The sequence below is a fragment of the Frieseomelitta varia genome, unplaced genomic scaffold (genome assembly GCF_011392965.1).
Source record: "Frieseomelitta varia isolate USP_RPSP 00005682 unplaced genomic scaffold, Fvar_1.2 scaffold_291, whole genome shotgun sequence".
NCBI classification, from domain to species: Eukaryota; Metazoa; Arthropoda; class Insecta; order Hymenoptera; family Apidae; genus Frieseomelitta; species Frieseomelitta varia.
This window is the reverse complement of record NW_025110025.1, coordinates 219,687-246,178: the sequence shown is the minus strand read 5'-3', so window position 1 is coordinate 246,178 and position 26,492 is coordinate 219,687. Positions and strand designations below refer to the sequence as shown.

Here is a 26,492-nt window from a genome sequence, read left to right as displayed (position 1 = left end):
TGAAAAGTTGAATGACTAATTAAATTCGCAAATTTAAATTTCCATTAACTATTAGAAAGAAAGAAAAGTTAATAAAATATAGTATCTATATTTTATTATAGTAATGGTAAAAGTATAAAGATGATTCCAATATTAAATAACTATATCGCAGCTATTAATTTATCGAAATATCAATTATAACTATCGAAATCACAATAAATGACAATAATCACCGTCTATTGACAATAAGCAAACTTATTTACTTTTTATTCGTTTCATTTTTATTTCAATTATTAATCTATAATTTTTTTACCAACGTACCAATTTGACACCAAGGGACAAATTATGTTGAAAAAATGATATACCTAATGACACCAGATAAATATCAAGTAAAATAATTAAATAATGATAATTTAAATGATAAAGATATCAGGCATAGACTTTAAATATAAATACAAGGTTGCGTCACTATAAATACATAAGGTTACAGTGACAATAGCGTAGGAAGAATGTTGAGAAGCCGACGACAAATTATCACGATGATTTGTGCCGCGTTTTTGCGCATCGCGATTTCACTTTCGACGATGTTAGTGACCGTAAATCGAACAAATTGACATTACGCGAATCGAAGCTGTCAATCAACTTGACATACTACGAAGACTCTCAGAATCAATCGACTACCTCGCGACGTTGCTACCGCTTTGAAAAAGAAATCTGATTTCTTTTTACACTGTTGCTTTTATCCGACTGTTAAACTAATAGTTCAATTTTACTGGCACACTTGATGCGGGCATATATAACACTTCCGTTTTTCCAGTGAAATATATAAGAGAGATTTCTTAGTTAAGAGAAATATTTACATAATAAAAACATATGTTTCTCTCCGCGTCTTCATACAACCGAGTAATCGTAACAATTAAACTTGTTACTTTGATACTAGGAAACGTTTTTGTAATTGTAACGTGTATCGTTTGTACAAACCAGCAATTTGTGAATCACTAAACGATTTATTACTGTGTACTTAACTATTTCCTTCCACGATAAGAAAAAACTGAGATAGAAGTTTCTCTCGTATAAATTATTCAAAGACATCATTGCTAATATGAAATCTAAGGATTTCATACATATGGAAATATTTATTATATATAATAAACTTCTCGACCCTTCTGGAATAACTCTTTCATACTCCACAAGTTTCTCAGATTTCAAACATCATCATTGTATTAAAATTTGTAAATGAGATAAAAAAAGAGACATTTAAATGTGTCCTTCTTTAAATATTTCCAAATATATTATTATACTCTCATAGATATTCGGGTTTTTGATTTTTTGGACACTGAACTCTTACAACACCGTGAAGAAAAAGTCATTTTGAAGTTTTTACTTCTACCGACTGTATTTATTAAATCGACTGTTTTTCACTATTGTTATTTTCTATCTACCTTCTTGCAAGTGAACCTTATTTCTTCGTCACGCGAATAACGTAGAATGCTGAAGGAAATAACTGCGTACGCGATAAAATAACACAAACGTAGAATATACGTACAGAGGAAATAAAATTCTCCAGTAAACGCAACGATTAGATTATCACGTTTCTTCTACTTTCCAACCTGAGAACGACTCGAGAGCATTTACTATGCTGAAGAAACGGTACACCCATAAATTAACCCGCGTATTACCTTACCTCAACCGCGTAGCTATGCAAATGCTTATGCATCACGGCGTTTGACCTTGATGAAACGCAGAGTCTAGGAATCAGGTGGAGGAGCGAAACGTTGATGCGAGACCGAACGCTGGGCGAAGAAGGCACGAGAGTTAAACTCGGGTACAGGTGAAACAGCGAACCTACTTTAAAGTAGCAAACGGATGAAAGCCGTTATAAATATTTCCAGGCGTTCTAAGTGTAAGGACGCGGGGCGGCGCGGCGCACCGCTTTCTCGCGAGAGGACGATCCGATTAGAGCGATCGTGGAGATGGTCGGGCAATCGGATACACTGTTTTAACCGAATTCTCCGGATTATTATCCCTTGCCGGGGCGCTGTTTGTTCCAGGATGGAAAAGATAAGAGTTTTAGTATAATTCCGGAGGAGGATGACGTTTATCCTACTCCGATTGATTCGCGTGCTTTATACCATCCGAACAATAGGAGTTTCGTTTCCCCTTTTTCCAAGTCGGACGACTGCGATCGCCATTTCAAGCATTTAAATTTTGACGATTTTCAGTATCGATATAGTTCTTCCATTACTTGTATTTTAAAGTAGTTTTGTAAATTCATATTATCAGAGCCTTTGTAATTTATCGAAGAAATTGTCAATGGTGTTTTCGAGAATTACAGAGATTACCACGATTATATTATAGTTATTTGTCTATGGTGATATTTTTACTTTTATTTCGGATCATAACGATCTATATACGAATTTATGTATGATGAACTATATGTCGTTTATCGCTTGCGTCGACTACCACACGAAATTTGTATACTTGGGACAAAATATTTAATTTTTGTAGTAAAAGTGTAAAACACAGTTTTTTTCTTTTTAAATTTTGCTTGTCGACGATATTCATTCTACTATAGTCGCTCTAAATTATTCGTAGGAATTATAAATTATAATTTATAAGAAATGTAATTTAATTTTTATAGCAAAAGTGTAATGCGAATGTTTTATTTATATTACTTCAAATTTCGCTTGTCAACGATATTCATTCCACTTTGGTCGCTCTAAATTATTTGTAGGAATAGAAATAATCGGTCATTAACGACAACTGTCGCGATCAATCTGTCGAAAGACCGTTAGTCAAAAATTCGCTCGACTATATTTTCCTCGCGCTACTTGACATCGGAACGACGGAAAGATCCGTGAAACCGATCAATTCTCGATCAGATGCAAATGTCCGACGTTCAGTCCACGGAGCTAGTCAAGCAATATGCAAATGAAACCTGCGGTTTCCAGTGACCCGACGCGACGTCGCAAGATCGTCGAGGATCCAGGCGAAACCACGACGCGACGCGACGAAGGAAGCGCTTTAATAAGAAGCTCGTAAACGGCGTAACGATACTTCCGTTCCGCGCACATACGCCACAACCGAGCGGCGAAACTTTCGCTCAATTACGTGTCTCACGTTGCGCGAGTGAACGGTATCTGCTGCCTTGATGGCGCGAGCACGCACCTTGCGCGTTATCATCCAGAACCGGACCACGTCCACGCGAATAAAAATCTGTTATTCAGGCATTTATTATATTTAAGATGTTTAAGCCGATGGAGGATGGGTAACAATTTATTAATTATTAATCGAGGCTTTGTAACAGTCCGAGAAACGCGAGTTTCGAATTATCATTGCGAGAACATCCCTCGATCAATTGTGAAAATATCTTTATAATTTTGTCGACAGAGAACAGCGATATGATTCGTGTAATATTCTACAAACGCGTTTCATTACGTGAATTTTGTCTTCGTTATCATTGTGAGAATTTGTCCTCGCTATCAGGTGATAATTGCTAACAAACCACGTACAAATAACGTAGAAATATTTCACTCAAGAGGTAGCTTGCTACTAAGGACAGTTAGCAACAAATGATCTGCAATGTTAGTGTCAAGGAGAAATATTTATTATTTGAAACTGCGTCTTTTTCTTTTTATTTAATTAACTAAATAATGTCTAACGTCTGCTTGAAAACAATTTCTCACTTCTGCCGAAAAACATACTTCTTTCAAATTGTGTAATTTCTTTCGCAAGCGAGTGACATGAGAATCTTCCAAAAGTAACTCTCGCAAGATTTGTTACTTTTTGGAAAAAAAAATCATCTATTGACTATCTACCGTGAATCGTGCGTATTTGAAATGCCATGGAAACCGACTTTCATCGTTTCATAATTCTATCCGCCCCGCTTATTTCCTAATTAGTTATTTGAATTACATGTATTTACGTTAGAGTTGGTACGAGTGAATTCCTGAGCAATTGCTCGATTGAAGTTCCCCTCCAATGAATCATTCGAAACTTTTCATTCGCTGTGACAACGTAGAAAATATATGGAAACGACAGTGGTTCATTTTCCCTGGCATCATTTTCTACTCTAATTCTGTTTCTCAAAGCGTGGAAATAATCTTATCGAAATATAACAGAGATCGACGTTTTTCTTCTCTCGTGCGAATTTGATTTTAAATTTATGTAAAAGTATCTTTGCAAATTTCAAAAAAAAAAAAGAAAAAATCCCGTTTGCAAAACATGAAATGTAAGAGCAAAAGACCTACGATTTCTCCTGCTCGATCCTTCACAATCTCGTTTCATATTTCCGGAATTTCAAAATGCACAACCTCAATCCTGTTGCAACTATAGTTACCATCGCCAGATTGCCTAACTTCCTAATCGATATCGTTTAATCAAACATTACTGGAAGAGACACGAACCTAGTCTTCAGTTATTAAGCGTACACATATCCTGTCCCTTGGACTAAGTAATTCAACTATTGAGATCCAATGACTTGGAACTCTGTCAAAATTAGATGCTCAATCACATGATATTCTCACAGGTTGCAGTAAATTTTTCTATCCTAAAATAAAATATACCTAATTGTAATCAAATTGCTCTCTATTGATAATTATATGTAACGATGCAACACTTTAGTATACGACTTTGGTCAAAATTCCTTTTCAGTATTCAATTCCGATCAATTTTGAATCTTACAATAGTGTATGATTGTTCAATTTAAAGAGAATTTAGAAAATCCCCATTGCATATTTCCCAATAGAGTCACATAAACATAGTTCCACCTTTCGACACCTCTATACACTTACCATTATTTAACAATTTAGCGTGCGAGAATCGAAAAATATCGGATCGTGTCGTGTATTTTTCATCGAGTTCAGATCAGATTCCCGAAAGAGTCGAGTTAATCGGAAAATTTTGAAATAAAATATATACACCCAAGTATCGCACATTTGGATGTTATTTCTACCCAGATATGTTCTATCTTTCGTAATTTCAGAATTCTCGGGAAATCCGACTCTGTCTGGAATCTCGAACATTATCGAGTTCCCGACGATTTTCGGATTCTCGCACGCCTCTCTACCCCGTTTGATAATATCCGACGCAACCAAACAACCTCGACGAAGATTCGGTACCAACCGTTTTATCGATCACAATGCTCGCTTCCTGTTCCACGATCTCCAAGTACAACGACAAACCGCCAGAAACCAAACGAGCAACGCGGACACAAGAGGCGCGAGGACAGCACGCGACACTCGTTATCCGAATGAGCTGTCCGGACGGTCCGGACAAGCTCTAATAAAGAATCGGCACGAAATTCACGACAAATCGCGGCCTCCCTCCTTGTCCAACCGATTTCAGGACGAAACTTTCGCCCAGTTTCGCGTTTCACGTTTCACTGGTGACTGGCATTGGCCGCGGTCGTACCGGCGGCGGCCGTGCGTCCACCACTTTCGGTCCACGAGGTTCCCCACGAGCACGACTTTCAACTTTATCGTATCTACGGCTCGAGATACGCGTGAGCAGATCGCTTGTGCCCTGTTTGCTCGCGTTCCCTCGACTTCATCCACGTCGCCCCGGCCAAGGAACGGGCAAATGGTACGCGCGCCTAACCGCCGTTGGTATATCCAACATTCACCCCCCTTTTACGCGCTAGAACTACGCTCGTCCTTTCGCTTTCAACGGCCGCTGACCATCGCATCGGCCGAATGGAAAATAGCCCGAGTTTTTCTCGAGCGATGAACCAACAGATTATGAAAAAATACTGGAAAATAACGGAAAGTAGAAGTTTCGAAGGATTAAATACGCTGTTGGAATGATACTCGTTGGAGTTTAAAGTTAATTTGAAGATCGAAGCTTTTTGGATTTGAGTTTGTGTTTAGTGTTGTTAGAAGATGAAGGATTTGCAAATTTTCTGATTAAATAAATTTCAATAGTTCCAATGTTAATTTTTAAAGGTGCCAGCTTCGCGAACTTATTTATTAACTTATTATCAATAAGTTAATAAAACTAAAGAGAAGAAATTTGTAAAATATACAGAGTTCGATATAAATATATTGTTTCGGGCACGCTATTTATTTACATAGACTGTAGCCGAATCTTCATAGGTGGCAACTTTAAGGGCGAAAGGATTAAAAACAATCATCGCTATTGAACACGTGCAAACGTGACAACAGCGTAAAATGTTTCACTGAAATATCTTTACCATAAAATATTCCACTTACTCGTGAAATCAGATAAAAGGCGAAAGCCACATTTAACATAACGTACAAATGCAGTTCCTTATTGATTGTCAACTTTCAAGTAAAACTATAACACCACGTTCGTACTTTTCATTTACAGGCTGAAAGGCTTATTTCAAACAAAAGGAATCGAATTTTTGTTCAATACCGATCGCAATAACAATCACGTTATTTCTCTTACATCGTTACAGCTTCCCAAAACTTGAAACGTTCCTAATAAAAGTGTTCCTCTCAGCTGCTTGGAATTATTATTACGATGATAGACTCGAACAAAAATATCGCTGCTTCCTTTCACGCGATCGTTTTCCATCCACTTACTATGCCGCACACGTTCGTCTCAAACTTCGCTCCGACAGAATCTTTCATTCTTCACTTTCTTTCGCTGAAAGTAGGAACGTACGTTCGTTTCAGTCGAAGTTTCCGTTATTAGAGAATCAAAAATCTCCCGAAGCTGTCGCAAGGACACGCGTACAGGCTCGCAGCGATACGTGAGGGGAATTTTCCCAGTTCGCCGGTATACATACAGTTCTGTGCAACAAATAAGATTCCTCAGACTTCCAGGGCCAAGGTCCCTACGGTTGATACTATCCGATGTTTCCGGCGCATTCTTCTCGAATGTACCACTCTCTCGTCAGTTTTATCACCAGTTACATGATTGCTTAATACAGGCTAAATTACTCAAAGCAGACCCACTTGAATATCTTGACGATAGAAGAAAACTACGTCAGTCTAAATTTGCTTGATGCACATAAACTGATATTAACAATTTTTTGATAGTGGACATTTCAATTTCATTTCCTTTTTTTCAAATGGCTTCACATAATTTTTAATAAATCAATGAGTCGTACACTCGTCAATCTTTACAAAAAATTGTAAAATCTACAAGCGTGAGAGACAAAAGGGAAGACCTAACCGATTCATTCTTGCGTTCATATTAGAATATAAACCATGTGATTACCGCATCGAGTTTCGACAACTATAGCTAGGCAACTGGCATCGAACCGGAAGAATTCGCGACAAAACAATACTCGCGATTGCAATCTGTGCGCCAGCGTCGACAAGAACCTTCCAAGGTAATCGGTCGAATTAACCGAGGAAAAGTGAACGCAACGCGGACAGAATCATGCAAATAAACGGAGAACAGCGGGGGCACGATTGTTTTTGCGGCATGGCGAACCGAGACGCTAGTACTCAGAACCGAAAGAAAAGCCACGTTAATAAAGAGAAAATGCGTGTTTCTGCAATCGACGTAAAAACAATTTACCGACCGCAAAATTGAAGGAAAATGATGTTGCTCTATTAAACTCGTACCGAGAATACTGATTATCATTAAGTAAGAGCGTAGGATCAATTTCTTGGAACGTTTGTTCCCTCACGATCCACGATCGTTTCACACTAATTTGAAACAGATGTTTTTCTTCTTCGGTCGAAAGTTTAATCTGATAGTTAAAACTTATGTTCGCCTATGAAAACTGCGAAAAGAGATCTTTTTTTTTTTATTGAGAATTTAACGAGTTGGTTGATGTAGAAAGTTATACTTCTTCTTTCGACAATCTATTATAACATTGTAAAATTAAGCAAATTGAGCAAATAATTTTTAAACCTATTTTTAAACAAGTTCTGTTGAATACTAACTAATCCTAAATTCTCAATGTAGATGTAATACACAGATGAACATTATATCATTACATCAAGAGTATTACAAAAGAATTTCTTCATGGAAATTAAAATTGCTCAATAAAAAGAAAAAAATGACGTAATCACTAAGCATAAATGTTCATCAGCATCGTTCATTGTGGATAACAACTATTATTGAAAATATTATAATAATTATCTACTGACAAAGACTATTCCATTCAGTAATATACATTTAAAAAAATATATCCATTCCGTTGATATTTCATTTCGTGTCGTAGATCTTTAATTCCAGAAATCCCGTCATAAATCACAATTCCAAATTCATTCATCTTCACCGCGGACCAAATATGTGGAAACGACTTCATATTTAAAATTTATTGGCTATTTTCACGAGGCGGGCAGATCTCCTTCGGGCTGGTTCCATTTTGATTTATGGGACAAATATAAACGCTATGGGAGAAATATAAACACAGACAAATTTCGCTAAAACATTCATACGACAAGTCGTAATAATCTTTTATCCCCGTGCATTCCCCTCGTGTTTCGATTACTCGAGTTAGCATATTTCGAACATTCCCTCTTGCACGAGGAAACCAATTTTTCACCATACTGCTTCTCAAAAAATTTCTTTCTTTCGAAAGTTTAACAGCTTAAATTCTGTTACTCGGAGATTTAAGAGATTACTCAGTCGAGAAGTTCGTTTCGAAGCGATTAATTAGCCGCGCAATTAGTCGTTTCGTTAATGATGTCTTGCGACGCTTGAATAACGATTATTCAGAAAGTTTATTAAGATCTTGATCGTAGACTGATCAGTCTAGAACAGTCATAATTGAATACGACGGGTTTCACTGAACTGTCGTGGAGTTTATTCATCACCGGTGCAAGCTTTTCACGACTGATGCAAAGCAGTTTCACCATTGACATTTACGTGGCATTAGATATTCTGCCTAAAGATAACGAATGCTTCGTAACGTCCCCATTTTCCTTCCAATTGTGAACGAATCTTGAATGAAACATACGTCAATTATGTTTATTTGAAATTTTTATTTTCCTCGTTGATTAATATCTTCTTTAAGTTAGTAATTCAACAGCGTAATTCTTAAGTTCAGACTTAGAGTTCAGAACTTAAGTTATTTATATAATAAAATTAATTTATATAATAATTAATATAATAATTTATATAATAAAATTAATATGCACTTAGTTGATAATAATACCAATATAATAAACATTTCTATTTAGTTGATATAATAAAAGTCCATGATTCTCCCTTTACTAGTGATTTCTCGTTCGTATAATAGAAGTTCAGGCTCACACAAACGAATACAACCAATAGGAGTTCGTTTAATCGGGTACGAGATTAAAATTTGGTTCAAACGAATGAAATCTGTATAAACGGAGTTTGGACTTGATCTCACCGACCTGGAAACAGTCCGCAAAACGTTTCGCGAGATCGCGTGATCGACAGTCAAAGAACGGCAAAGGACAATCACGCTACGAGTAGTATAGTCACGATCGGCGCCATATCGTCTAAAGACAACCGCGTCTTTTCTTTCGTTCACAACCTTCAGCCAATGAAATTATAATGGGAATGGAACGGCAGGCACGTGCTGATAAATGAATGTATTTGACGCGATACAAGGTTAACAAATACACGGTTAGAAACGGCCATAAGAAAACGAGACACAGAGAAAAACTACAACGAAAAGAGGAGGACCGAAGGGGGGAAAAAATTCTGACGAGGATTGAGAAACCGAGAGGAGGAAAATTAATAGGTTAAACAAGCTTGCGTGAAAGCTGGAATTTTTACTATTCACTTCATTGTAACGAGATTTAACAACGAGATTTCGCGTAATTTCTTGTATAATTGCGTCGATAGTTTTTATGGAACGAACTACCATAAGATTCAGTTTCTAAGATTATTTTTATTGCCGAGAGAAGAAAACAAAATCCGTGGGATTTATTTGAAAACCAGTCTTGTGAAATTGTAGTAAGGATAATTGTTTTATAAACGTTAACTTTTATCAAGTATATTTATATTTATATTTATTATATCAGATTTATATTCGTATATTTGTTTTAACGCAGGTTCCACGAAACAGACCCCGATCTGTCTTAACTCTGATGGAAAATTGCATTGCAAAAAGTGGGATACTTTCATTTTCAATAGTAATTAAGATGTGGGCTCAGCTGAGAAATGCAGGATAAGTAGGAGTCGGTTGTGGTTGGACAGTTTAGTATGTAATGACTCGTTTGTACCTACAGTAATAGCATAGATCTCTGTCACGTCGTAAAGCTATCTGAACACTTGCATAAAACAACATTGAACAGGATATGTAAATGTTATCAAGGAATTGTCGACATTTTTTATACACACCTAACAATTCATGTCATTGGAATTACATTAATATGAACAAAAGTATAATCAAACATTATAAGATGCGGAGAACATTTACAAAAAATTTTTACAAAGAAAGAAAAGCAGATGTATCTTTCCAAGATACCAGGCAAATATATTTTGTACATTATACATCGTACATCCGCGGGAATGATTTCAATCGATTCGAGGCGTGAAGCAACAACAACACTGCAGCCGCCAAATAGAAAAACACCCTCGCGAAAAAATCTGGTCCCTCGGCGGTGTTCCGCAGGTTGAAGAAACACAATCGATGCGTCGTTTGTACCCCGGCCTCTCCCCGGCCTGTTTCGAAAATGAAAAATTCCCATTGTAGGCCGCGTCCTAGCCGAAACCTAGCCTAACCCAACCGCCGCGTTTGCGGCGGTGTCAAAGGAGTGTTGCTCGAGGTATGCGTGGGGGGACACGCGCGTGCACACAGCGCCGCGGCTGTGTTACTCACGGGGAAATGCACAGGACTCGTTAGGAGTATCTGTCCTTTCGTGTCTGCCGATTATTACGTGGAAACATAAAGCGTGAAGTACGATACTGCCGCGGCGGAAGGAGGTCAAGAGTCTTTTGCATCGTCGTTACGGTTCCTCGCGTCGAATAATGCGACCACCGACGACGACGACGACGACGACGACGATGGCGATGACGACGCGTCTGTGTTTCGGCTTTTAATACGGAGATTCCCCAGCCGACGACGACGACGGCCACGGTTCGGCTCACCTGCTGCAGCGCACGACGAGGAACAAATCGATAAAGGAGAGGCGACTGAATTTTGTGCGAGAATGCCAGACTGCGTTAACTAATGTCGCTCCGTGCCGCGACGAAACTGACACAATTTGAAAAGATATCTGTCTGCCGAGAAACGCGGGGAACAGATTTTGAACAGCGTGAAAGATCGTTTGATTAATACGGCAAAGTAAAGCTTCTCACATTTGCACCACCGTTGTTCGAATTATAAATATTCTATTACACACAGCCTGTTATCTGAACGGAATATTTGATAAGAATACCAGATACTTTTTCGTTTGCTGAATTTTATACATATTGTTACTAAAATTTTTTGAAATTTTGCATTTATGGAGTATTGCATATAATATAAAAAAATGTACAAAATATGTAAAGCAAAATGTGTAATGCTTCTCACCGAGACTCTACTTTTCTTTTTTTTTTTTTTTTTAATTATATTTCCGAAAATACGAATTTGCATAAAAATCTGCAGTCTAGTTATTACATGTTTGACGTGTTGTCCACGAGGAAGAGTTATTGAAATATAAAACGCAAGATTTAATTTAAAAAATAATACGAAACACATAAGAGATCATGTTAATTAGAAATGCTTATACGTATCTTTAAAAAGCTGGTGCATTGAGCATAATAAGTGAAGTTCGAGTTTTTTTAAAAATGAATATCATTTGCAACACTGGCGGCATATTTTGTTGTCAAAACTCTTCGAAATACATGTGTACTGAGAATATTTTGAAAAAATAGTCTCATTCCTATATTTATACTTACATACTGCGAAATAATATGACATTTTATAAGAAATATGTGTCAAATTGACGGATGAGGGTTAACGAGCACTTGTTCACAACGATAGTCAATGATAGTCAGAATTCATATTACAGAATTACAACACATTTACCGAATATAAGTTACATAAATCAAGACGAATGACATAATTGCTTTCTACGAGCCAAATTATAAAGACAGAAAAATAAGCTTTTCATAATTGATCAAACAAGTATTTTTGTAACATTTTTGTGATAACTCAAAAATCACACTTTTCTGTACCACTTTCGTTCCAGCTGAACTATTTTAAGTTCATAATAAAAAAAAAGAAGAAGAAGAATGGAGCCCAAGTAAAAATCTACCATACTCATTAGATACATGACAAATACTTTGACTATTTTTCTTGTAAATCCTAGTTTGCCTACTTTCCTGTAACTGTTCTTTTTACACGGCGAATAACTTGACACTTTAAACTCGCCCAGGAACATAAACCATTTTATTACAGGAGTTTTAATTCCTTCTCCGTAGAAAGTTCTTAGATTAGCATAATCGTAGTTAACAGTATAAGAAAAACAACTTGTCTCCCTCTTAACTTGCCCTCCGGATTTTGTAAATTCCGCGCGTGCAAATGCGCTTAATTTTCTTTCTTAAATCCTTTCCAGGATTGCACGTTAATTCGCGAAGAAAAACAGCCAATATATCAATGTATTAAATAAATGTACAATTTAAAGATACCTCGAATATTAATTTTTCAGAGTCTGAAGAATCCAATTCAAGTTGACAATGCTACCCCGCGAACAAAGAGATTACGTACAATGTCTGACGCGCAGCATCAATGGAGAAAATTCTGAGAGCAAATCCTGTCTATCGGATTAATTTCCTTAAACTCTCCAGAGACCGCACAATGGACACCACGTTCATGAAATGGCGATAATAAAAGTAAATCGCACGTGCTCGAGTCGCGCCACAAAGATGAACTTTGGAAACTGCCAAGTGACATGCAAGTAATTTTTTCTTTTTCTATTTTTTTTTCTACGCTTTCGAAGAATAGCCAACACCAACCTAAAGGTTCTGCGCGTTCGATTCGAAGTCGTTTAGAAATTTCATCGTAGGGCATAGGTCACCCATGGTGATGGAATAAGTACAGTAGAACGTCGATTAGGCTATATTCGAATAATTCAACTTCAAACGATCGACGTTCTGTCAGAGGTTCTTTATGTATGGTACGACTAAGAATGTTCGAAACGCGTTTTTCTTTTACAACAAGGAGAAATCCAACGATTTAATATGAAAACCTCGTTTCAAGTACATTCGTAATTTTCCTGTACTGTTATGAATAAGTGAATTTTCGATAGTCGTTTCGTATTTAGTTTTTCTTCAATATAGCTGCATTAATGTATGAACAATATGCTTTGTTACAACATGCATTTGTCGACACTCCTTTTGTTATAAAGTTTCAAAAGAAATTCTACTTTCCTCCTGCCTTTTCATTACAATGGCCAAAAGTGTGTCTTTCACAGAATGTACAATATATATAACTTTCGAATACAACAATCACGTCAATTTGAAACATTTAACTTTTCCTTAACGTGCACTGTCAAGACTTTCGGTCCTCTTAGTACCTTGCAGTTTTTCTACACAACAGTTAAAAGTACGAAACATCGTCGTAGAAACAGAATTTGTAAAAATCGTAATGTAGAAACGTATGTAGAAACATTTTGTAAAAAGAAAATCTAAAATACTCAAATGTGCAAGAAACGGTTAAGCTGTTAAAATAAAACAAAAACCGCTATTAAATTAGAACAAAAAGTCGATATATCGGCTCTTGGTTACTAAAAGGACCAAAGTCATAAATTCTTACTTTTCAACATTCCGTGAACAAATTTCTATCCTTCCATTTATCGTTTCATACTTTCGACCAAGTTCGTTCTTCTAAACAAATTGCACGCGTAAACGGTAACAGTTCTTCACGTTGTAAAAAAGAAAAAAAGAAAAGACACGGTCGATGAAAACAATGGCGCATCTAACGTTCTTATACACGGCCAACGGCCATCACAGGCGGTAATTACTTTTATCCAAGCTCACCCTGCCCGAGATAACTTCCCGTTTCGCGGTCACTTTTACCAGGCCATTAAATTCACCATGCGTCCTCCACGGGACGAGTATACACTGACCACCATTTTGCATTTGATACGCGGCGCAAAGTGTGTTTACTCTCACGTACGAGAGATCCTTTTCGATTTTGATCGAATCCGTGCATGGAAATTGCCACTATTCTCGCCGACGCTTCTTCAAACGAAATTATGACGGAAAATTATTCCGTTAAATCCGCAAGCGTCGTGAATTAAAGTCTTGATTAAGTCACGGTCAGATGACGCGTGCTACTCGACTGTGAGTTAGATTTCAGATTTATCCATTCAAACGGCGGCAGACGGTGTGAATTTGTTAAGAACGACAATTTCTAACTTTCGACTGCGAAATTTTATTAACACCAGAACTATCAAAGTGGTGGAAATGATATACGAATGATATTTCTTGGAAATTTTAGTAGTTCTTAATTTTAATTTAATTTTAATTTAATTGTTTATTTCAACTTATTACTGTCTTGTAATTTTATTATTTACTTTATTAAATAATAATATTTCAAAATATTTTAATTTAATATATTATTTTAAAATAAAATATATAAAAAGTATAGAATTAAATATATACATTATTATATACTTTATATACTTTATATATTTAATTATATAATAATGAAATATATAAAGTATATAATAAAATATATAAAAAGTATAGAATTAAATATATAAACAATATATAATAAAATATTTAACATTTTTTTAAGTTTAATATATTTCTTGAGGAAGTCATTATTTCTTTCGAAATAGCAACGTGCTTCTAAACTTTCGAGGGCGATTGTAAATTATCACAATTATCTGAATTTAACGCAACTTCAGTTTACAACAGCTGAGACTTAGAAATTCTTAATTTGGATTTTGGCAAGCAGTCCTTCTAGAAAGATTAATTGCTAATCCGAAGGACGTTTGGACGCATCGCTGATACTGTTTTCGACTAATACTGTTTACGCGAAACGCGTTAGACTGATTAAACGAATGAATTTCAGCAAGTTTCTAGTCGGACTCCGTGTCGATAAAACCGAACGTCCCGGTGAATTTGTTCAAGAAATGGAGAGCAGAGAGACGCGAGAGACCGATGGCACGATATCAACTAGACCAGTGGATAAAAAGGGAAAAGGAATGAATTTCATCGATTTCGGTACACTTACCATGGAATCCTCGCCGCCGGAATACTTATGAACCACTTTTTCCGTTGCTCTTTTCTCTTTCTTAGTTTTTCGCTTTGTTTTATGCATAAGACGCACGTTTCTCGCGTTTCAATGCAACGACTGACGGTTTCGTCGTCGAAAGTTGTTTGGTTTCATATATTTACATAAATGAACTATGTTGCGTTCCGTTTCTTTCTTCTTCTTCGAACGGTAGTGAAAGTTCGGAAAAGTGATTTGCAAAACACCATTCCGTTAGCGGAATGAATTTTCTTGCCTGACGAGAGAAACGTATCTTTCGAAGATATTTCAAAAAGTTGCATATTTTAATCCTCGCAGAAACTAGAGAAAAAAAAGACTGAATTTCAATTTTGACCAGACATTGCCAGGTTTTTACTAAACATTGGCTTCGGAACCTTTCGTGCAAAGCGCCTGGCACGAGAAACTGTTCCAAAATTGAAATGGCTTGGCACAGACAGAGGCTAGCGTACTAATTTCATATTTGCAATCAATTGAGTGCTCACGTATAATTGAGACAGGTATAGTAATTGTGGTACACTACTACCTACTAAAATTTATATCCTCTATTATAAACGAGAAAGTAATGACTAAAACAAATCTCTATATCGATTTCACTTGATAAATTTGAAATCGAATATGCACTTGCATCTAAACATCTGTAGGCATTATCAATTTTAAAAGGATTTGTATCTGTCATTCCGAGTAACTCGTAGATCCTTTGTCGAAAATCGTTTTAAGTTTATTCTAGCAGATGAATAAATCAGTTTAGTGAAATCATTATCCACGAATAACATTCTCTGAAAATATCCAAAAAATATCTTGAAAGATTCATCGCGTTAAACAGGACATTTTGTAGAAATTACCGAGCTAAGGAAATATCCATTCTTAGAGAAAATTTAAAGAATATTCGAAAAAAATCGTCACATTGGAAGAATGTCCATTCTCAAAAAGTATCCTCAAAGAATCACTATCCTTAAAGAACCATCCTCGAAGAATCATTATCCTGACAAAATATTGAAAGATCATCTTCAAAAAAAATTAGCGTATCAAGAGAATGTCCACTCTCAAAGAATACTCCAAGAAAATCGCCACATTAGAAGAATGTCCATTTTTAAAAAATATCTAGTGAATATCTTCATAAGAATCATCGTCCTCGAAGGAATTGTCATTAGTAAATCATCCTAAAAAATCATCAAAAAAGAAAAAAAATTGTCATTTCCAAAAATAGCCAAAAAACGATATTTTCCAAACAATCTGCAGCCTTCGTAGCTTCAGACAGAATTACAGAAGCATCGTACATTACGAATAGTAATTGGCAGATGAATTCTAACATTTCTAGTCTATTGTCTCAAACACACGGACCGCGAAGCATTAATGGCAATGATAAAGTCTAACGGTAGATCGGTGTAGAAAACCGTAAGGTCGTTCGCGATGCACTCGCCTCGGCTAACCGATAAATCGTTTTCAGATTGCCAAGGGATGCGTAATAACATCGGTTACGGCGAAACTTCCGCTCCGTGTCGCGTGCGCGTTCTGTAACTTTCATTCTCGCGCCCGGCACCATGTATGTACGTACACACAGTCGAGAGTTATCGCTTATTAAGGTCGACGTTGGATTGCGTTAATCATTTCAGCGCGAGCTACGCGACGTAAACGCCGGAAAAACATTGCCATAGCGTTGTTCCGTTCGCACGCGAATTTTTCTTTTCTCATTTCACTTAGAGTTAGATAAAAACGAGCGACAGTCGTTGCCACGTTTGAAACGAAACCCTCGATAAGCGATCCGAGTTTCATCTGATTCGACAACTCTTACTGTTCCGGTGGCTGAGCTAGCGCTCAGAGGAAATCGGCATTAAAATTTTTAATCTTGATCGACTGATTCGTGTTTACGTTTATTTATGTAAGTGTTACACGAGCGATACCGCGATATATGAATAATCTCTCAATTTAATCTAAATTTCGACGAAGCATTTAAAGTTTCAACTGGCGTGTTGTAAATGATACACGATAAATTGCAAATTCAGTCACATATGCTTGTAGTATCTTATTTTAATTTGTATTTATTGTTACGTCGCACCATGTCAATTGTAAGTTCAGTTACGTATTTCTGTAGTATTATTATTTTGATTTACACTTATTGTTATATAAGTCATACCAAATATTGCGATTGCTGATTTTTGTATATTATTATCGTGAAAATAGGAGATCATTTGTTGGAAACTGATGACCGGCAACGACATTAATCGAACGAAGAATTCAATTTTCAAAATAGGAAAATAAAAGCAGAGTCCAGATAATATTCGTTGAGAGGAAAGGAAGAATATATCTCGTCTCGTGGAGAAAAACAAGCGCGATAGAGTAAATACACCGAATCGCTTTTCGGACGATAAACGCTGAAAGCTGGCCGTGCTCGAGTGGAAAAGTGAAAAACTCGTTCGAATTAGCGGTCGGCCGGCTCTCCTCGCGGCTTTCGATAGATTTTTAAAAAGTGCACGAAACGTCGCGCGCGGAAGAGGCAGATTGCCGACACTGCCGGATACGCAGGCCGCTCACGACCTCCGATAAATCGCCGGTGAGGAAAGTGCCTTGCCCCCAGAAGATTTCTTCTGCTTTTTCGCCGACTTGCATTCTGCATAGCAACTGGACGTCGCTTTGACATCAGACACACGTGAACGCAGTGACACTGCAATGTGATTTGCAGTTTCGGACTCGAAGAGATACGAAAGTGAAGAGAAAGATCGTTTACTTTTCTTCTTTTCATTTTTTTAGCTACAAAGTGATGCAAGAAGTGAAGTTCAAGGACTGGCAAAGAATGTCTGACGCTTGGATGAAATCTCGTGGACGGTCTTAACCCATTGACAATAAAAAAACTGTCGACGACCAAAGCATAAAATGATTGAGATTAACTCGGTAACTTGTAATAAGTGATATTACAGTAAAAATACGTCGAATAATTTGATAGAAAAAGAATCTACTTGATCCCGTTGCAACGCGAAACAATTTAAAAAAGAAAGTCAGATCGATTTATTTCTTCCAAGCAGTTCCATTTCCTTGACCTATAAACAGCGTATAAACTAGCAAGCGTTCCTCCAGCCTAGGCTTGTAAATAAAAAGAGCCTTTTCCTTGATCGTGCCTCTCTCCCTCGCTGTCTCCTTATACTTTAATCCGGCATTATCCAAGATTCATCCTCCCCAACCCCTCCCTCCATTCCTTCCTCCATCACCCTCCCCCCCTCTCGAAAACGGAACTAAAGCGGCAACTGGCCGGAAAACTCTCACACACCATCGTATCTCTTGGTAATTACAAATTTACTTCTCCTCCTCGTCTGCGCTCGTTGTTCCTTGCTTTCCAAGCAACGTGACCGTGTCTAAGTGGACATTACACGTATTATAACGCCGTCCAACGCGGGACGAGTGTGTACGGGTCTCGTACTCCGCAAGCTGGAGCTCCATCGAGCTGGGAATCGCAAAGAAGGACAAGGTCGACACACGGAAGCGCATCGTACATCGACGGCATGTCCATGCGCCGACGATCGAACCGCGGATAATTCAGACGACGAGAGAGTGAAAAACTAACCTTGTCCCGCGAAATTAATGGCTCTCGCTCCTCCTCTTTTTTTTCGGATTTATGCCCGATCGAAGCGATATGCATGTCGGAGCTTCGTTTGCACTGTTAATAAAACATCGTCGTCTCGTAATTGAGACTCGCGAACGACAGACACGGTGAATACGAGTTTCATTTTCTTGTTGATTCCCTCTGATTTTAATCTCTGAATTTGTGAAAATTCTCAAGGAGAGAAATTTTAATACAACTGAGAGCGAGAAGATCGTAACGTAGATTTCGTGCATACCAATCGCAAATCGATTTACAACTGAAGATCACAGAAAACAAATGTTGTACGTTTTCGTCGACTTTGTTGATATCAATGTAATTTTATGATTAAAACGGGAGAATTTTAATGTGAGATGATTGAAGATGAAAAAGTCGTCATACGTATGTATATGTTTCGTTCGTACATTTACAACTGAAGATTACAAACAAATGTTGACGGACGTATATTCATATGTCTTACATTTCCGAGATTTTCGAAGAGGTAAGAAACACATGTTTGGTTCCAAATCCAAATATGAAGACAATTTTGATAATATAGTAGAGTTTCTACCGGTACGGGATATAAACTATACTAATCTTTCTTAATCGAGTCCCCATTATTCGAATACTCTGTCATCTGAATAAAATATTCACGATTTGTTTGGTACTGAGTATTATTACTTAAGTCTACTTTTATGCCCATTCTTATTTTCATAAATAAAATTTCAAAAAAGAGAAACCAGATAGAAAATTATTCTCTCTTTAATTATTATACAGAGTATTGCACTACTCAGATATTTTAAATATATTCTTTTGCAAATTGCATGCGTTCACATTTTTCCATCTTCAAATTTCTTATATATGTAATCCATAAATAATCCATAGTCTTATCCTGATCGCGATTCGCTCAACTGTCCACATTATTGTTGACGAACAATTTGCGAGCTGCTCGCGAACTGTTGGCCAACGGCAGTGTGGACGCGGCACAACATCGTAAAACGGATATCGAATCTTTTCGGGATCAAGCGTTGATCAGTCGAGCGTTACGCGAACAGCGCGGCGCACGATCGAGCACGCTGGGACACGAGACACGCTCGAGCGGATCATCGTTCCGATAATCATTGTTTTGTCAGCTGCAGCGGGACGTCGCGTCGGATCTCACGATCTCGCGTCTTTGCGAATCGATTCAACTAATACACATCTCGGGAAATAAACTTATTGCGTGCTGTTTACTTTTTAAAAAAATTTTGGTACGCGTGCGTACGTATTTAGACACTTTCAAATTATTGCAATATAAAGTACGATTCGAACGAATCTTTTCAATTTCGTCTGAACATATACAACTTTCAAATGTCGGAAATTTTTATAGAAGTGAAAAGGAGTCTCCTACTGATTTATCAGTCCTTTCATGTTAAAACAGACTTTGAAAATTAAAATCTTTTTTCAACATTAGAACTACCAACGACTATAGTATAATATTTGTAGCAGAGAAATTAAAAGTGCAAGATGCAAGAAAAAGTTATATTAATAATATAATGAAAAACAAAAGTTTTTGGTACATTTTATTAAAAGTCACTCGAGTATCTACAAAATACACCGTTATAAATATATAATGTTTCCATAGGAAATTATCAACTAACCATTCTGACCACTTTGATAAATTCTAGTGTCAAAATTATGTCGTTTTTCATTGTTACCTGCAATTTATAATATGTCACACGCTGCACTATTTATGTATTTTCTTGTACATTAATTACCATACAAAATAAAACTTGAATACACCTGCAATATATATTGTTTCTGATATGATATGTTTCTATATGTTATGATACATGTTTTTTAGTACCTATGCATCTAATTATCGTGTGTTAAAAAATGCTCGTGTATTAAAAAAGTACACGAATTAAAACACAGGCATATTCATTACACGTATACTCGTGTACACGTGTGTCTTTAATACAATTCGAAATTATGACCTCTGAGTGGTGACGGCCGACACGTGGCAGCGAATATATGTACGTGTATGCGAGTATACGTGTGTGAATTGTCGCGTGGGTCACGTATGCGTTTTTGGAAACAAGTGGCGAAAAGAACGTCAGCAACGAGACCTAACTGTACAAAAACTGTACGGTAACGAAATCGTTGTCATAGCCGACCAATAAACACGATAAAAAATAAATTCTATGATCATGTCCGAATTGACAACGCATTGTTTAAAAAGACTCGATCGAAAAATCATACTAATCCGTTCACTAGAGATCACCGACTCTCTCACAATTTCACATTCGGCAATTGTGAGTTTTATTGTTTCTCGCAGTATCGTTCAATCGTCGATAATAGACGCTAAATATTAGAGAAAGTTTGCTTCGACGAAAGCAGCCTAAAGTTTGAAAACTGTGTTGTAATATACGTGTCACCGCAGTAAAGGCATCTACATATATCGACATTTACGAGCTTATGACGTAGTATGTTCGTTCAAACCGAGAGGATCGTCGACCGAGAAATCCCATGATATTCGAAGTCTGACACGGAATCGTTTCAATGTTGCCCGGGAACGGTCAAGAGAATTCAATAGTAAATAGGTCCTGGGATCTGTTCGTTCATGAAAATCGTTTCCCTTTCCTTTCTACGGAGGAATACTTGCAAATATGGCTAGAATGCTCGCCATTGAAATCTGCTCTCGCGCACATAAAAACAGAATTATTGCGACGCGAGTGCATTGTTTCCTGCCACATGGTAGGAGATACGAGCATGGTTTAAAGGTTTCGCGGAGATTTAAAGTAGAATATTTCAACATAAAATTGACTGTTGAGAATTTAATACTTAAGAGTGGTTAAAACGTGGACAATGAAAAATCATAGACATCAGAAGTGCTAAAACTACGTTTTATAAATCTATAGACTCCAAAAAACGATATTTTAAAACGAAAAGTAGATCGAGGAAGCAGAATGAAAACTTCGTTTTCGAGAAAACCGTCTTTGACGATTTTTCACGTACAACTGAATCTAATAAATTACCTACTGGACAAAAGTGAAGATATGTACGTCAAACATGCAAAATAAAATTTTTCCATGACATTTCCAAGACATCGTTCACAAAACCTACACGACTTTATTTTCTATGATCCTCGACTCGTCGACGTTCGAAGCGAATATAATCACGCAGATAAAAAAAATATATTTTTATAGAACAATCTTTCATTTACATGTACGTAATCTCGGGTAACGAGTTTCATGCTGCACGACATTTAGCAAGAGCCTGATTACGCATGTACCGTGTTATAGAAGGAGTACCTGTTTAACCGCGACCGGTCGCAATTTCCATGGCTAAGAAGAAAATGCGGTGCTCACGAGAAGCCTTTCGCGAGAATTGCGTCTGCTAAAGTGGTTCCTGACGCACTATGGAACTGGTTACGCGTTAGAATTAATTTCAGTCCCGCCGGTTGTTCGAGCGTTACTCGATTCTGAAACCAGTCTTCAATTTCGACGTTTAATACGTTTATTCGTTTGGAGGATATGATACTTCTACTTATATACTTGTTCATATTCTATCGGCGATTCACTCTACTGTGAATATCCGAGCTGTCTCAAAATATCATGTAGCAAAAGGTGAGTGAATGGAAAAATACCAAGTGTGACAAATCACTTGGTCTAATAGTTCACCAGGTTCTAGAGTTTTAGATTTTTGCTCACAATTAATTCTATTTAATTCTACTTTTACACTTTAACTAGAATTTAGCTATTTAATTCTATCTCTATAACTTAGCTACCGAATATACAATTGTGGTGAATCGAACCGAGTCGAAACGAAACGGTGACCGAACGACCAAATCGCAATGGATGATTGTTCACAGTCGACGATACTTTTTCACGAATGACTCCGTGTGTTTCCCCTTGTTTATGTAATGGTACTTTGCAGTCGAATGCAAGACGTTATGTAATTTTCGGTGCAGATGGAAACAGGCAGTCTGAAATTGAGAACAGGTAACCGTTTCACATGTGACAGCATGATTAATGAGAAACTGCTTCTGTTACAAGTGTGAATGGCGTCTCTGATAGTGAGAGACCCGCGCGACTCGCAAACGCCATGAATTACTATTTCTTACGTTTCGTATATTTAATCGAGTCATTACCTGATCGTTTATTATCAATTTAACTGTTCTCGACGTGACAGAAGTTGCACGCTCATATACCTGCGCTTTCAAAATCTCCACTTGCTATTATTATTATCCTACTAACGTTACATCCTGTTAATACTAATTCTCTGTAACAACTATTAATAAATTTGCAGATTTCAGACAAAAACATTTTCTACCGCTGATCGAATGCTCATTATCCACGCTATTTCCCAACATACGCATATAATACTACGTGCAAAACCTATTTTTACATTGCACAATAATCGCATGGCCAGTGTTTCTCCCAGGCAGTGGGCTTTAGATTTTCATTTCTCGTTCCAATGATCCGACCTTTTCAATTTGATACCGCGCCCCACACATACACACACACAACGCCAGAATAATGCGTTTTTGAAACCGAGTTCATCAATCAAATTTCGCGCGCGTCCTTGTACGCGCATAACCGGCAACCTCTAATAATTGTCCGTCGTGTTCCAGTCACTCGTAATCAATATTAATCCAACTCCGCTCGGCGTTACTCGCAATCAACGCACGCATAAATTTCTCGGTTCGCGTATGCACGCGCGCGAGTAAGTAAATTGCAACGGTGTGCGTCCCACGCACACACCGTGGCCCCTTAAAACGTGCGGCTGGTTCAGAATGAGCTAGCACGCCGAATAAACAGATTAAACGGTACCGCCGCGGTACCAGCGCCATTGCTGACCTCTCGTACAATGCTTCAGCCGCAGAGGTACGTTGCAATACCTGCCAACGCGGTACGATTACTTCGTATCCGCGAGAAAACACCGGAAAATCCCGAAACGATTATCCGCTCGCGGATCGGCTATGAGCGTTGCGAAAAAATTGCGCGCAACTCGCGGGCGTGTTACGTGCTCGTCCGTCTCCGGTGAAGCTTAGATCTCTGCCCGTGATTCCCACGAATGTCTTTCCACCTTTTTGCTCTACGCCTCGTTTGCCGTTTCTTTCTACGAGAATGAGATTTGTTTGAACGATATCTCGAAGACAGAGTCAACAGACTCAACGACGAAAATGCTTCAACTGCCTTTGAAGAGATTATAGTCAAGTGACGATTTTAAAGATCAGGAAATAGGGGCGCGAAATATCGAATCGTTTACACGTGTGTATGTGTTTCGATAATTACACGATACACGTGGTAATGGAAAAATTATTTTACACTATTTTATCTTTCGCTGCCAGATGATTTGATATTAATTCCTTCGCGGTATCAATTTATATCAATATTAGTTATTATTGGATTATTTATTATTAATTGTTACATTAATAATTGTAATATCAATTTCGTTGATACTCTGTTGATACATCATCCACCATCATATATGCATTGCTCATCTACATTTACCGTGGTTGTAAAAACTATTTTGTACACCATTGTATTTATTGTAACATTTACGTACCGATCAATTATTAAATTTTTCATCATTTAGCGAAATGAAATTATTGAAAATTGAACTATATGCATCGTATTTGTGTATAAACAGACTAATCTTATATTCGATATTTCGTATTTATTGTACAAACTAACGAAATGAATGTGCAAACATTTGATTAAGGATTACTGCAGACCCTGAATGATTCAAGCAACATAAGATAAAACATATATACGCATAGTCTAAGCGATATTAATGCACCCAAGGTTGCCTGCAATTTTTCGCAATTTAGTTTCAGATTGTACGGTTCCTTGAAAACGAACGCATCAGTTACTTCCTGCGGCGCGAAACGTACTTAAAATATTTCGTAACAGACGCCGACTACCGTTAGAACAGCTCGAGAATCGCGCATGAGGAAACTAGCGACCTCCCCAAAACATATCAACTCCACATGATGCATTATAAATCCCTGCTCAAATAAATGTCCGTAACTGACTAACCGTAAGTTTATTCACGCATTTACGAACCTGGAGACGTTAACTTAATTCACAAATCCCTAAATAATTGTTTCTAACTACGCGACGCCTGATGACGTCGATGCAGCGAAATCTTTTCAACGTTTAATGATCGTGCGTTCTACGATGACTCGGTTTATTTACACGGTTATTATCCAGAGATCAGAAAAACGAGAGGGGAAAGAAGTGGGAAAGCGAAGAGCAGAAATCAAGGCAGGTTGCATTCAGATAATTAGAGTGAAATGGGGCGCGATTACATTCTGTTAATCGGCGTCGAAAGGAACGAATCGGTCGAAGAGACCGCGTCGATCGACCACAGAGTTAACAGCCGGCTTCGATTAATAGCTCTCGTCGTTCCTTTCGCAAGAGTTCCTATGGAAGAGCGTTCTCACGATCCCGCGGCAATTTGTGTTTTACGAGCGCCGTTTCGAGGCGCAGTGATTCAGCGTGCATGGAAAATGCTTCTATCGCTAAAAACTTAGCGACGAGCGTTCCACGTCTCGCCCGTTCAATCCTAAACGAATCAAACCGCATCAAACTGCACCGTGTGATTTCATCCAAGCAACAACTCCAAAAAGCATTTCGAAAGAACATCGGAAGAATTTCTCTTCCTACCTAACTAAAAAAAAGATTCGACCGAAATGTCGCGAATCAAATCGTACAATATTTGAAGTACGAACGTCGTCAAGCTCCATCAAACCTTCCTCGTTCAATCGAATTATTTAACCAAAAAAAAGAATGATTAAAAATCAAACGAACTGATGATTGTATTATTGATTATAAAATAACGATACTTTAGCACGGGCTAGACACTCAAAGGGTTAACCAACTTAAAAATTACCGAATCCCGACTGGGAGGAGATCGTCAAAATGACCATCGTCCTTTCCAACAGCAAGACGTCGCTGATCGACTCACGAACGGGTCTCAATTTGAAATTCAACCAGCGCTTGCACGCTCGATCGCTCGCGGAATAAATATCCCGGTGGCCGTTCGTTTGCCCCTTTTTTCGCCGGTGATCATGGCTCGCAGGCTACGCCGATAGCCTGGTAACCTGCTTTTCGACTCCGAATCGTTGATCCTTTCCGCGTGATCCGTCCACGAGCTCCAATAGAATAAACTATTTTACGAACCGGCGAGAATTCGTTTCGATCTCGGTCGAGTAGAATAACAGGAAGACGTCTCAAGGAGGATCGTATGGATACACGTACCGACAGGAAGCGTCCTCCGACAGGATCGTTCCGGTCACATGGCCACGATAATGGTTCCTCCTCGGGTAAATCTCGCGGTGTCAAGGTCGGCCGGCGTGGATCACGCGCGATCCACGGGTTGAACGCACTCGATATCCCTCTTCCACGTTGGCCGAAGAAGCACGAGCTACCTACCGAGTCGACGGCCAGCCGTGCACTGGACCGGGTGTATTTACCTGTGCTCACCTGGCCGGCGTAAATCCGCTGCATGCGGCAGATGAGATGACCTGTTCCTTCCGGGTTCTTCGCGATTGAAGAACCCGGCGGCGGCTGTTCTCTTCTCGTCTCTTCTCTTCTCTTCTCTTTTCTTGCCTCAGTCACGCGTTGTCGTTTCACGAATCGTTTACCTCGCTCGGTACCACCAAGAGACACGAAACTGGTGTATCAGAGAAACGAAATGGCAGGGGAAAGGAGAAAGTTTTAAATCCTTCAATAAAGAGGCTTTTGTCCAAATAATTGATGAAAACTTGCTCAAATCTCTCTGAGAAAATTCTTGCAAGAAGTTACAAGTTACTCATTTCGACCGCTTAGGTAATTTTTAAGG

General features: G+C 38.0%; 1 protein-coding gene across 4 annotated transcripts in view; it reads right to left on the bottom strand.

The window, feature by feature from the left end:
* LOC122529521 (cadherin-89D) overlaps nt 1-26,095 on the bottom strand; it is a 73,460-nt gene extending 47,365 nt beyond the window's left edge. For 3 of the 4 annotated variants that reach the window (XM_043655726.1, XM_043655730.1, XM_043655729.1), the window contains exon 1: nt 5,104-5,574. The gene's annotated coding sequence lies outside the window, so the exon portion shown is untranslated. Of the gene's footprint in view, nt 1-5,103; nt 5,575-25,909 lie in introns of those variants that run through there. The other variant, XM_043655728.1, reaches the window with a different exon arrangement.
* Nucleotides 26,096-26,492: the final 397 nt, after the last annotated feature.